Source organism: Trachinotus anak, unplaced genomic scaffold (genome assembly GCF_046630095.1).
Source record: "Trachinotus anak isolate AG129_WGS33_773 ecotype Australia unplaced genomic scaffold, CSIRO_AGI_Tana_v1 ptg000021l, whole genome shotgun sequence".
Lineage (NCBI taxonomy): Eukaryota > Metazoa > Chordata > Actinopteri > Carangiformes > Carangidae > Trachinotus > Trachinotus anak.
Genome location: NW_027273872.1, coordinates 7,522,501 through 7,537,495, shown reverse-complemented (window position 1 = coordinate 7,537,495; position 14,995 = coordinate 7,522,501). Strand labels below are relative to the sequence as shown.

The window sequence follows — 14,995 nt, the reverse complement described above, 5'->3', positions numbered from 1 at the left end:
AAGTGAGAGTGATCAAGGGGGACAAACTGAATATGTAAGAGAAAGAGGCAGAGAAAAAAAGTCTGTGCCAAAGACAGATTTTTAAAAGACATTTAATGAAGGAATAATTAATTTGGGGAAATACTTTCACTCACTTTCTTGCCAAAAGATGAGAAAACTCATATCACACTGATGTCTGTCCATTCAATATAAGGTTATAGTTAGTATCTGGTTAGTTCAGCAGGAAAAGCTTAGCATATAAACTGGAAACAGAGGGAAGCAGCTAGCCTGGCTCTGTCAGAACAAAAGAAAATCTGCCTTTTAGAGCCTCTAAAGCTCAATTACTTTGTTACATCTCTACAAAAAACCAACGTGTAAAAATGACAAGATGTGCTTTTACAGAGGTTCTGTCTGGGACTCTTATTCGGTCTGGCATGTTTAATTATTGGTTTTGGTAAACAAATTCGATGCTAATCAGTGAGCTTTAGAGAAGCCAGGCTAGCTGTTTCCAACCTGTTTCCAGTCATTCAACTAAGCTAACCAGCTGCTGCTGGTAGCTGACAGACAGATATGAGAGTCATATTGATCCTCTTCGATATTCTCGTTGTATTTATACTCTCTCTGAGAAAGCAAATACGTGAATTTTCCAAATTGTCTTGGCCTGCCAGTCATTAAAAACTCATACTGTGCAACAAAATGTTGTTCAAACTCACAAAACTTTATTTTAGACTAGTTGTTTCCAAAGATACAAGACATGTAAAACGATGGAATAGTGCAGCAATTAAAACCTTGACATGTTCAGTCTGAATGTAAACATTGTATAGTTTTAATAAAGAACTTAACTAAGCTTATATAGAACATGTATATGATCCTATCAGACAGTGGAGCCAGATGGTTTTAACTACCTTAAAAGTACTGAAGTGGAAAACTGAGTATTAAAGAGCTGAAAATACAAGATCGTCACCCCCACACAAAGTCTATCTACAGACCTGGTGACAAGGAACACAGACACAGTCAAAGCAAAAGAACAAGGAGGAAAACCAGACAAAGATATAACAACACAAACACAACGACAGAGAACCAGAGCAGAGAAGGAAAGACAGATGTCATAGCTTTGGGGATGGAACACGACACAGGCCAACGCTGGGATCTTGGATTTGTGGGGAGAACATCCATTATGTAGCAGTCACAATCAGATTACTTCCTCCCACCTGCAGCACAGCAAACATAATATTTTTTTAATCTGTTTCATTTCCATGCTGCAGATCTTCTGGCATTCAGAGCGCCCAGAAAATCCCCTACACAGGTACGATGTCTCCATGTCTGTGATATCTAACATCACAGCTAAAGGACATATTATGTCACTTTCTAATTGAAGTAATAATCCACCCCAAACCTTCATGTTGCACATGTTTGAGAAACCCTCAGACACAGGTATTTATTATGGCTGTGATCATGTTAAAACCGTCAAAGCAACCCTCTCAGACTTTATTGTTCCTCCAGCTACAGTTTTAATGATGCTCCATCACAGCATGTATCACATCATCAGCTAGCTGTTAGCTGAAGAAAAAAAAAGGATCCAGATATAATGAGTCATCTGCCAAATATAAGCTGCTGAGGAACAGTTTGTGCTGCATGAAGCCCACCGTGTGAACCACCAGCTGTTAATGCTTTAAATTGCACCCACTCAAGAAACCTATATAAAACTGTGTAAAAAGAGATGAGAAAAACAAATGGAGAGAGGAACGAAGGGAAGGTGGACAGACAGACAGGAGCTGAAAAAGAAAAAAGGTTTGAGGGAGCAAGGAGGTGGACAGACTAACACCAGAATTGGAGGATGAGCAAGCAAAGGGAGGAAGGGAAACAGACAGACAGGAAGGGAAGAAGAGGAGGAATACAAATATTTCAAATATAAAGCCGTACAAGACAAGACAAGAGTTACTGATGTTTCAACAACTGAGAAATGTGAATCCACCAGGTTGTGCTGTTGCACTTCAATCCCCATTCAGTGAGGAAACAGTCTTGACCTCATGTTAAGGGGAGGCGGGGTAGTTCGCACAGCAATTTCGAAAGATTTACATAGGCAGTGAATCTGAAAAATATATGTTAGAGGGGAGGTTACAGGACACGGCTGCAATTAAAACCAGACAGCAGCCAGCAGAGGACGACGATAGATCTGAATCAACAGGTCACAGAGACAATATATTAGCGTGGGCAAATGCTGACAAAGCAGTGAATGCAGGAGGAAGAATATAAAAGAGTGACTGCATTTTTGTGGATTTAGGACGGCACTATAATTAAATGCAGTAGTCATAAGTCTGATGATGCTCAAGCTGCACTGTTTGATAACCTGAAATAGATTTATAACATATGTAAAACTACATATTACTCTCAGAAAGGATATCAGAGGAATGTTTCAGCTGCATGACTCAGTGTAATGTGCATTTAAATGCTAAAAGCAGAGCAACAAGCCTGATCTGGCAAACTCACCCAGATTACTAATTCATCTCACAGCAGAAAACTCCTGCCACTCCCAAAGCAGGAACTTTGCTGGGTCACAACTAAAAATCTATTTGTACACCGCAACCCAGGGAATCTAAGAACAATACAGTGTATTTGTTATCAGTGAGAGGAGGGAATCGTTGAATTCACAATGACAGTGATGGAGGAGACATGCAAAGCATCTCCTTTGTACTCCAAAGCCCAGAACAAACCCAGGCTCGTTAAACATGGCACAAGATGTTGCATCAAACCATCTGTCTCTTTGCTGTGTCTGCACCCACAGATGCCATGTGTATATTTGCAAACATAATGTGATTGACAGAAGTTGTGCTTCTCACTTAAACGTCTCTTTACACAATAGCAATGAAAGATCATAGGCCTTAAAGTGCAATATGTGTACTCCCTTGTAATGATGGTAATATGCTTTAATGTTTTAGAATCAGCTGCATCGTTGTGTCCACTGTGATGTTTTGCGGTATATTTGTCTTATTTATGTGACCGCGTACAGACATCATGACAAACTAATCCTAACGCAGCTATAGTTGATGTCTAGAACATTGGCATCCCTCCCATCTGTCAGTCCCTCACAAATAAATACAAAAGGCATCTATCCAGATTCATTATCAGCACCGATATTTGACAGTCAGGAAATGATCTATCAGAGACCAATATTTCTCCAACACCAGTCACATCACCTTTCTCTCCTCTCAAGCTGCAACTCTTGTGCTTATTCCTCCTCTCTCCGCCTACACATGAATTCTTCAGTAGCTGAATACAAATCTAGCATGTTCTCTGGGGGTGGATGAAGAGCACTATGGGAGATGTAGGTAATCAATGGGCAGGGCAGGTTGAGGAAATGTGGCTATATGATAAATGTGAGTTACAATATTTGACCTCAAACTCCTGAAAAGCATTTTCCAGGGTAGATTTATCTGTCATTCTCTATACAATTGGATTTCTAAAATTAGACTAGGTATTGTTCTCTTTGTTTATTCATTTATGAACACGTTTATTTTATCTATAATAGGCTATTTCTGTCTGGAGTTAGATGGGTGAATTGATTCAATCTCATGTCTGCATTGAATTTTAATCTGGAGCTGGGAGAAAATTAGCCGAGCTTAGCTAAAGACTGGAAGCAGGAGGAAACAGCTAGCCCGTCTCTCTCCAAAGCAAAAAAAAAAAAAAAAAAAAAAACGCATGCCAGCACATTTAAAGCTCACTGTTTAAACACAGTGCACTTGCATAGTTTAATATATGTGCAAATAAAAATGTAAAGATAAGTTTTAGTTACATAAAGTAACTGTTTCTTGGTAAACAGGTGGATGCAGTGATTTCCCAGACTGTAGTTCTCACAGTAAAGCTGGATTTATAATCAACACAGGGGATTAATGGGAGTAGATACCTATAATACCGTAGATACCTATAAAGTAGGTTTGGTTTATAATGTAGTGATATCACCTCTGCAACACTAGATGTATGTTGTTTAAGATCAGAGAGTATCCTGCTTTACATTTTCCACAAATTCTTACATTTTCTTTTACTTCTGCCTATTTGTTGAACTGCAGTTACATCCAGGCAGTAGTTAGTTTTATTTTTGAGGATGCACATGTCAGCAACACCATATCTTATGGCTTAACCACAGAGTCGACACATGTAGCTGCAATGTTCTCTGGATGTCTGCACCTACACCGAGCATCACTGTTAGAGGGGAATAAGTCGTCTCTACTAGTGGAAAAATAAGACAAATGGTGCTATTGCATGAAATAAAAAGGGTGTCAGTCGGAATGACCAGAGAAATTATTGGCCAATGGCAAACATTTATTACCGTGCATCCCTTATCTATACCATTTCATGCTGTGCAAACTACTTCACTCCAACATATCCAAAAACCAATTTAAAAAGGAAAAACAGAGCCTCACTGTGTTGTGTGTCACAGATGAACCTGGCTACCTTCAGACTCACACAGAGAGGCGGAGGAGCTGCTTCACAAGACAGCTACCATGCTGAGCCCCCCTCTGATGCACGCGCACACACACACACACATATACAGAAAAGCCTGGATACACAAAAAGAAGCCAGAGCACACACAGTGTCCTCCTGGACTGCAGACAGAAAATTTCCCACTGCTGATACTTTGAGACCCACAGCCACCCACCTCCAACAGGCACAGGGAGGTGAACCGAGGTGTAGAGAGTTGTGCTCTCCAGGGATAGTGAGGAGATACAATCAACTCCTCCTATCAATCTCCTGCCACACACACTACCTGGAGGTCATTGAGTGGACTGGCTGAGAAATGGTTGCCTTACCCAAGCATGATGCTGATTAAATTAACTCCCACTGTTACACACTCAGAGAGAGAGAGAGAGAGAGAGAGAGAGAGAGAGAGAGAGAGAGAGAGAGAGAGAGAGAGAGAGAGACTCTCGCAGAAGCTTAATCATTTTAAGGATAAACTGAGTTACTCAACCACGTTTTCTGCAGCTGAAGCTTGATCACACATGTCCAGTTACAGACTGTCTGTCAGTGGAGCCAGTCAATCAGTAAAGCGTAACATCACATTTCTGAAGGAAGTTGTTGGACCACTGAAACCAAATCTGTAATTGAATTGCAGATGCAACTAAAAAACAAAACCCAAGTAGCTGCAGGACACAGAGCTATGAATAGATTAAACTTCAATACTCAAAAACACTGACATCAGTGAACTGAACCCAGCCTGCAAGTGTTCACCAGCTCAGCTAGCCTGTGACGCCTTATGCCAAGGGATGCGAGCAAGATGAAAGACATGCAAGATCTAAAGAGGTCGAGCTGTGCATTTTCTGGATGGAATGGTCTGATCGCTGCTGTTTGGAAGACAGAGCTTTTGAGGTTTTAATTTGTCCTTCGCTTTTGAGAAATCACAGTCTGTACCTGATGAATTGTTTCAGTTCTCAGAAAGATTGGGACACACTTCTCCACTGTAGAACTACTCTGTGATTTAGATTGACAGGATGGGCGTATTGTTTCAAGGAAACATTTTAAGCTTCGGTTACTGTACACAGCAACAACTCTACAACTCTGCTGGGAAACTAGTGTAACGTGTAGATTCTGCTTGATGTTGTGATGTGAAGTATTTGGCTAAAGGTTAAACTTGTAAATGCTCCATTCACTACATATTTTCAGATTATATAATACCTCTGCCTATTGTAAAATTCATTGCTCAAATCAATCACATCATGAATATCTCGCAGCTTGAGGACGTGGACATTTAAATGATCATTCTTTGCTGGGAAAACATGCATTAAAGACTCAACACCGACAACAAGTTACAGGCATTAATTTAAAACTTTAAAAACAAGTATACTGCACACACAAGTGCAAAAAGGTATTTTGTACGTGCAGATGGGTGATAGATTAAAGCAAAAACCAACATAAAGTGTCTTAGTGTCTTTTGGGCCACCAGAACAGCTTCAACTAGTCTACTAGAGGGATGAACACCATTCTTCTAAAAGCGATCCCATCATTTGGTGTTTGGGTTGAGATCTGGTGACTGTGAGGGCCATAGTGTATGATTCACACCATTTTCATACTCATTTAATGTTCTGTAAACGATCATCACCTCCAGCATCTCAGACCAAAACAAACGCTTCATTGGACACAACAGCCCTCCCCACCCCCTGGGTATTGGTAGCACCTTACTGACTTCAAGGGTCAAGTCAATAAAGTGCTATTAATACCCAGTGACAGTGGCCAAAAACCAAAACATAATAATAGACAACAGAAGTTATAATATGTACTCGAGAGCCAACAAAAAACAGTGTGGCCACAACCATTAAGCCATGCTAGCATTGCCATGATATGCAATACCGGCCCTAGCATGAAGCCAGCTACTGGCTGCAGAAGTGGAGTCAGGTTTAAGGGAGGTCAGGACATCCAGTTCGCTCAGCTCGTTCCCCGCTTCTACAACCAACCTGCTAATAAATAACCCTTGGTTCAAACTTGCCTTCTACTGTCTCTGTGTTCTGCACCTCTGTTCCCAAATTTGTCTTAACAAGGGAGACAAGTGGACCCAAACCATGGCATGGCATAGCATGGCATGGCATCTTTCAGAGTCACTAAGATCTTTTCCTGTTGCCATCTGACACAAAACCAGAGCCAACTGAGCCTGCTCAGCATTTATATACCTGCCACAGAGCCTGATTGGAAGGTAACTGCAGTGCACCTGTGTTGAATCATCTGCATCCATTATGTCTCCCCACTCATTTTTTCAGCTTTTTCTTTTCGGTTTTGTTATTTTCCTCTGTCATCCGACTGCATGTTTGGTACAGTAATTATATCTAAACTGTTTTTAATGCAGCTTTTGTCTGTGCTCAAAGACAACTGAGATATCCTTGTTTTTTGTTACTTTGCTTTGCACCTGATATTTATGTATGTTACTTTGTCAACGACACATTAATATATTTTCTTCTGGACCTCCAGTTCTGCTTGTCTGTTGTCACCCAAATGTGTTATCCTGAGGAAGGCAAGACTTCCCCAAACGTTGATCCAAAACAAATGGTTTGCCTCTTTCTCCTCCTTTCACCATTTCCTAAGATCATGATTTAGCCCAGTTCTGTCTCTGGTTGATATTTCACTTTAACAAAGCTAAATACATGATTCATGTTCTCCTGAGAACATTATTCAAAAGTTGTATGGAGTGGGTGTCAGAAAAATCCGTTAAAGGCCTAATTATATGCTGGGCTTTCTGTCTCCAGCCCACTCTCTTCTTACAGCAGCAGTGGTGAGACATTCTGCTGCAGCCTGGATCTTTCAACAATTCAGTTTCTACCTGTTCAAGTATGTATCTGTGTGGCTCTGCTGCGCTGCTGCTGTCCCCCTGTGCACTGTATATAAGGTGCAGTCATTAGTGTGTCATCTTCACTGGTTTGCACTTTAACTTTCTCATGAAGAAATATAAACATTTCTGATGTATTTGATTCTTTTCTCAATAAAAGCAAATCAAAAGACGTCAACAGCAATAGATTTCAACAGTGTCTTTGTTGAGATCCTTTTCTTATCTCTGTGGTAGTGATGCTCTGCCAAGGCTTTCTTGAGTGAATTGTCTATAATTAAAAGTGAAGCAGTTCATTTAACAAGTGGTTTTTTACAGGAGGTCTTTAATGCAGTGCCATTAGGCTCCACCACCCACTCCGCACATGGTAAATACTGAATGGCCCTGTGTGCTTTGCTCTTCTGTGGTGAACCTTGGTTTCATCATCTTTTTAAAACAAGTCTTTTCTCTCCTCTCTCTCATATAACAAAAGCTGCCTTCACCCTCATAACCAACATTGTCTCCCCCTTTATTTCATTTTTATTTCAACCTTCTGGAGCCTTCAAGCCACATTTCTCTTCTTTATTTTGTATATTATTACAAATGCAGAGGGAATAGCAGTACGTGAATCCCTCTACATCACAGGGACTTTGATTTTTCACACCTGTTTACAAGAGACTGCTCACACAAGATGGTAGTTTTTATGTATATTCCTGATGCCTTTACAGCAATTTATTTTGATGTCAAGTTCCCTCAGGAAGTTTCAGAACCGACCACGATTCAGCTTCATTGGAGATAAGGCATCCTGTAAATACGTTAAAAAAAAAAAAAAGTGTCATAATCAGAGCAGGAGTCAAAGATTTTTAGGAAACGCTCAAAGCCCACATATTAAAGTCCCAGTGCTAACTTTATGACAGCTGGTGTGCCAGCAGTTCCTTTGCATTCCACCTGCCATGGAGTGACGCCAAGTCAAAGATCAGATTTCCACTGTCGCCGCGGCGCTTCCAAGAGAGAATGAGATTCAATTAAAGCTCAGTACCGGCCCTCTGAGGAACTCCTAGCAGGTGTACACAGCAGATGAGTTCTTCAGCCAGTTAATGTCATGAAAATCACACACACACACACACACATACAGTCCTCATCTGCTCCACAGCTGAAATTAAAACTCATGAATTTCAAAGTGAAAACTTTGTCTCAGCAAAGTAAAACAACTCTGAAATGAATAATAAGAAACTGCCAAGCTGCTCTGATATGAAAAAAACAAAACAAAAAACAAATCAGAGCTCACTAAGACACTGTCACGCCTCTTTGGGTAACACTTGAACCAAAGCGAGGCGCAGACAAAGTTGAACATCGCTGACAGTTAACTGTGTTTCTGGAAGTTGTTCAGTGTCACGGAGGTCTTATGTTCTTCTCTTCTTTAAATGCAACAACAGCAGACAGTGACAGATTATAAGTGAACGCATGGCTGCATACTCTGACCTGATGGAACAACTTTAAATGTCAGTTTGGATCAGCACCTTTGTGCCCTTTTTGTTGAATGGCAACATGACACACTGCAGGGCAGTGTGCCATATACAAATATACAGGTGTTATATTTCTATTTGTGTCCTGACAAAGGTCCATTCAACAAATAATCTGAATCTGTCATGTAAACTGAAGGAAGATTGACAAAAGGGACGATCAGTTTTGGAGAATCTGACTATTGTCTTGCTTACAAGAACTCAGGGATCAGGAATCCCTTTCTCCTAAAAATTGTGTTTCTATACAACTTAACTACAACAGCAAATACATTTTGTAGGAATCTAATTGGAGAGACACCTGGAGGTGGTTTGGAAGGATAGCAGCAGTTCAAAGTGCAGGACCATCCTACTGTTGACATTTTTTTTTTTTTCCTTCACAAAAACATCACAAATACATGTAAAATATAATGTGGACTGACTGGTGACCTCTGTTGGATCAGATATTTGATATAATTTCATTTTTTTCAAAATAGTGAAATTAAAATCCTCCAGGCTGAATTACAGTGCAGCTCTATTTGAAGATGGACAACAGACGCTTGTTGGCATTGGGAAACTTGAAGTAAACAGCTCTTCAGGCAAGAGAGTGTACATAAAAAGCTGGTGTTTATTAAAAAAATATTAATGAAACAGATGCGAATTCAAACCCCTGGAGGTTTAGCAAAAACAAATTAAAACCGAAGGGGGGAAAGAGAATCAAGTGAAAATGAACCTCACAGCAAGCTGCCACCCACTCCTCCAGCTGAGGCTGGTATCTCACCACCCCGGCCTCACCTGGTTCCTTCCAGCAGCTCTGCTGCAAGAGGGCCGAGCCAGACAGGTGCTAGGAATAATAAATAATAAAAACAAACAAAAAAATAAAACAAAACAGCAACATTCATTTACTGATGAAATCACTGTTTGGGCCTATGGGCACACGTGCGCACCCCATGAGTGCACCAACTTGAACAGAATGCCATTTACTGTAGATCAATATTAGCTCTTTGACCAGTTGGCAGCAGCCCATCAGTCACTGCGTAGAGGAGCTAATGATGCACACCTGTTTCCAATATCACTGATTGAGCGGGCTCTCCACACCTACAGCACAAAGAGAACAACACCACCATACATCACCACGGGGGGGCTGACCCCTTTTAGCAGATCATAACACAAATGAACCCACACGGCTGAAATAAGCTTGTGTTCTATTATTTGTAGGACCTGACTAATAAATGAATAAACCTGGACGCTGATCTTAAACACACCAACACACCAAACACACACACACACACACACACACACACACACACACACTCACCAGGGAGCAGCCTTTACACAGACAAATTAATATGTAGTTTGTCATTTCCTTCCAAAATAGCCCATATTAGTTTTTTTATGTGTCACTTGCAGGGCCACAATGCACTAAGATAAAAAAAGCTACCTGGTCCGAGTTGGGAAAAGATGGCAGTCATGGTTAAAAGAAAACAACATTAGATACAACCAGCAGAATCCTGTGCCAAAGTCACACACCTTATACACTTAACTGGACACGTGATTCCTCTGATCAACATAATCTTCATTTTTAAGTAAATATTCTGCCATTAGCTGGCGCAATAACTGGCTGCCACAGAGCACCAACATCTCAGTTTAGGTGAGGAGAAAGCTCACTGGCTAAAGCTGCTGCTATTTATGCTTAGTGTTGTATGGATTCAGAGCTCAGGAGACATTATAGCCTTGGGCGACCAAGGCAGACCTTCCTCTCAGGCTGTGTACAAATCCTGCCCCTTGGATTGACAGACTATAACCTCAACTGCAGCATTAACCTATAACTTTAACCATCTATAACTATAAAACCTTTGATTGGCGGAGGTAGTCGAGGGCACACGAGGCCTGGGAGAAAGTCTGTCTGGAAAGCTCAGAAAAGGAAAACAACAAGAGCAACAATAAAAATGATGCTTGTCACGGTAGGTGTTAGAAGTCGTGTATGAAAGATCTGTGTAACATGTAGCTGTTGGAGTTTAAGAGTATAAAACATGAAAATAATAGAAAAAAGACATGATACATCAATACTGAGATTGATAAACGAGTGTTGAATTTAGGTAAGGTAACTAATTTTCTGTTGGATAGGCACCTAATTATAACAATTTTTAGCCAAATCAGTTTATTAATTTTCAGATCTCACTATAATCACGGAACAGTTTCATATTGGCTGTTTTAGAGGGCAAGGGAAACACTTTTACACAATGTTCATTTATTTTTGACCACATTGGTATTCCAGCCCACTAAGCCTCGAACTTGTGTCGCATATTACTCAATAAATATCTTCACTACAGGCACACACGCCTTTGAACACTCACAGAATATGTTTGGGTTTTTTTTTCTGTCGTTTCCTCTGCAGCATTACACAATCCGGACACTCATTGTTAGCATGAATAGCTAAAACACAAAACAGGCATTTTCCTTCAGCGACCAGACTAGAAAAATCCTCCCACTTCCAAATCTCACCTCTTTTTTATTGCTTCCAACTGCAGGCACACAATGAACCTGAGCTCAAACCACACAGGAAGATCAGCAAGGGCTAATTCTGCCTCTGTATTGGGCAACTCCATTAACCATAATCCCCTTTGGCACGCCAGAGGTGAATCCAACACACGGCTGCTATTGAGGAGGACTTAGGCTTCGCAATGCGGGTTTGCAGTCTGATGTCAGGAGAGGAGAGGGGACAGGAAGTTGTTGGTGCATTTCGAAAGAGGTGGAGAGGAAGGTGGAAGATATTAGCTGGATATTCGCTGGAAAGAAATGATTCATGAATGAAAAATGTGACTTAGCACCTCCATGAAATGAAGACTCTAAAAGATGCCTTCTTAATGTTCCAGTGCAGAACCTATTCAGCCATTTACATGCTGGCACATTCATCCAGGTACTTGAAGAGTTTAGGATGAACATGGGGAAATTATGCATGAAAGCATAATGTCAGCTTAATATTCCAAAAGAATATTTAAAAGCAGGGGAAGATATTTCCAGAAAGGTTTGAACATTAAGAGAAAACCTAGCTCATATATTTTTGCTCAGACCTGAGTGATGTCAAAGGGTTTTTCATCCCCATCCCTCAAGATTTTGTTCCTATAAATTTATGTATGTAAATCTGCATCTATGGCTGATCAGCTGCTCTCAAGCAAACACAAATCAAAGGAGATGCCATCATTTCTTAATCATGTGATAAATATATGGTGTAGCTATTATTTTCAGAAGAAAGCATATTTAACTGACAAACAAACCCCGAAATAAGTCTAAAATAAGACTTTTATTAAGTATAAATAAATAAGATTATATATATGGAGTAAATGAAGGCTATGATACATTTTATAGTGATGATGAAAAATGATATTTTTTATCGTAAAAAAATAGATAAAAATCCCTCAGAAAATGTATCTGGCATCAAGTAAGATAAAGAGCAATGAATGTATGATGAATCTTGTTTTTACGGCTTCTTATTTTACACACCACAGGTTGCAGCTCAGTGTTGTCGTTCAGCTCGAAGCAGGCATCTGTTCTTCAGTCTTACTGAGCCAGTTTAGACAGCAACAAGACAATTCATCTGCTGGTGATTCATCATGATGTCTCCATAACAACCGTAGTATTTATGTAATGCTGTAATTGTCAAATGTTCAATGTTTTATAATTTGGTCTTGAAGCCTGGATATATTTCTCAGTAACTGGGACATCTTGCCTATATTTAACTTTTTAATTTTTTTTTTTTTTTCTACAAATTGGTTCATCTGCTGAATCCTTGCCAGACGTTTTCTCTACAAAAGGCTCCTTGTCTGCCAATTCCAAAAATTAACTTAGAAAAAACAATCCACGCGGGTTTGATGATCTGAAACTTGGCATTTACATGCAGATAATTATATTGATTTATGCTTAATTAACTGACTCAATGTTTCATTAAAAATGTGTTACAAATAAAGAGTCTCTGTGAGACAGCGTAACGGTGGCAGCAACATTTAAACTCTCCTCCGGGTTAATCTCCTTGCTTGTGAGAATCAGCCTTTTTATATACAATCTATGGAATCAGCATATAGGCCAATCAGTCATTAGCCAGTTTTAAGTCTTCTGTGGTGGATTTACATCATTACATGACTAAAAATAATCAATAACATGACACTCTTTGCTCTGATTAGATCATGACAACTGTTAAAAAGTGACAATAACATATTTTTTTTCAGCAGCAATGTTATGTGAACACTGTGAGATTGAGTTGTAAATTGCTCCATTGTTGTTAGTGCAGAATCATAACAACCGGATATATGGAAATTACTAGCTTCTAAAGTTGCTACAGCTAACGTGTTCAGTTTCCTATCATGTAGCAGGTACAGAGCAGCATTAGCATTCATATACTCTTCTTTTAGCTTTAGTTCAGGAAAATGTTGATCTTTCTCTACTAGCTAGTTGGTGCCTTGGTTTCCTCATTGGTGCTGGGCATGTGGTGTTAAAGGAGCTATTTGTAAGTTTTGCTATTGCTACATAGCTAACATGAACATTTACTCACCAGTGTAGAAGAGAGGTTGTGAGTTCAGCATCAGTCTCCAGTGGTGGAAAGAAGCGCCGGCGTCAACTCATCTCTGTCACGTCATTTCTTCTACTGAAGTTAGCATGCTAACCAGCTAGCCCCAGCTCATCTCATCACTTTTCCAATAGCAACTAAGTGTCGCCTCCAATCTGCCCTGAAGATGTAGCGCTGCTCAGAGGGTGCATTATAACCGCTTGTGTTGAAAATGCAATGATTGCTGAAGCTCTTGTCAAGCAGCAATCACCACCACCCACTCCCCGCCAGAGACCATGTTCGGTGGCATAGAAAACGTACAAATAGCCCCAATAGCACAACATGTAAAATGTTTATACTGCAAACGTGATTTTAGCAGTGTGAATGACCAGTTTTTGTCACAAATTTATTCAGTATTAATGTCATGTTTTTTTCTTCTTCTGGTTTTAACTTGTTTTTCATTGTCTTACTCATTCCTTGCATTAATTTGCCTCCTGAATTTACCAGGGCTCATTCACTTGACCCCCGCAGAGTGTGTTTGAATTCACTTCTTGTCAGCTTTTAGTTTAAATTGAGAGCAATAGTCATAACAATGTTAATGGAGGAGAGCAAGGTTTCTCTTTGGAGACATTATGGCTGCATCATGTTCTGCTGTCAGGGAAATGCTTCTTCCATGATACATTTCTCACTGTATTGTTGTTCGCTGTTGGAAGTGCAAGGACTAGAATAAGCCCCTCTCTGACTGTAGATGCTTTGAAAATGAGTGATGAGTCATTTCATTAATCAGTTGTTCAGAAAATAATTTAAAGCTTCTGATGGATTTTGCTTTGTGCCACTCTGAATGGCTATCAAGGCAATGAATACATCACATCCACATGTCAAAAATGCTGTTATTACACTTGCAGCATATCAGCATATCAGTCATAACGCACAGTGTGCTCAGCCTAACCAACAAAATACGTGCATGGAGGCTGCTGACAGCACTCCACAATGAGTTAGATGAGGGGAAACCCGCTGCTGCCTGATAACATCGGCCTGCAGAAAAGCCTCACTGTCGGCTCCAACAGAAAGGCCACACTGATTTGCAGTAGCAAGCACACACGGCCCACTCCGCCCCTTCCTCCACCGTGCTCCATGAACGACTTTATCTTGTGGTGAGTGCGAAAGCTGATTAAACAGTTTCACCTGCAGCTCAGCCCTCTTCCTCTCAAAAGAAAAAATAAATAATTAAAAAAAAAACTCTTCTCGGCAGACAGGAGGGTAATTGAAGTTTCACCTTAGTTTCATCTACTGTGGAGTTTCACAGAATAATATACTGGAGCTAGAAGGTCATTGTCCCTGGCAGCTTCCATTTTCACATTTTTTTGGACTTACTTGTACATGGTTGACACTTAAGACAAAAAAACGATGACGTGATGAAGATGATGATGAACTGCTTTATTCAAATCCTCCGAGTAGATTTCTTGTTAAAGTGCGAAAGCTCTCTCTTCAGGGGAGGCTAACGGGTCTTTCACACTTTTTAGCAGAGCAAATACTTGTTAAATGGGGAGTGAAGATATGAACCTGGGTCATTCCGGCTGAAGAACCATCTCTGCATTGACCACCACACTGCCCTATAAAAAAAACTGGTAGATATCCCTTTAGTGCGTTTGAAGCAGTCAGTGAATTGACTTCAGGCGACCAATATTA

The 14,995-nt window shown here is 40.2% G+C and overlaps 1 long non-coding RNA gene across 1 annotated transcript in view; it reads right to left on the bottom strand.

Annotated features, from left to right (window-relative positions):
• LOC139605947 (uncharacterized) overlaps positions 1-13,941 on the bottom strand; it is a 32,439-nt gene extending 18,498 nt beyond the window's left edge. The window contains exon 1 of the long non-coding RNA XR_011684507.1: positions 13,313-13,941. This is a non-coding gene — a long non-coding RNA (uncharacterized lncRNA). The remainder of the gene's footprint in view (positions 1-13,312) is intronic.
• Positions 13,942-14,995: the final 1,054 nt, after the last annotated feature.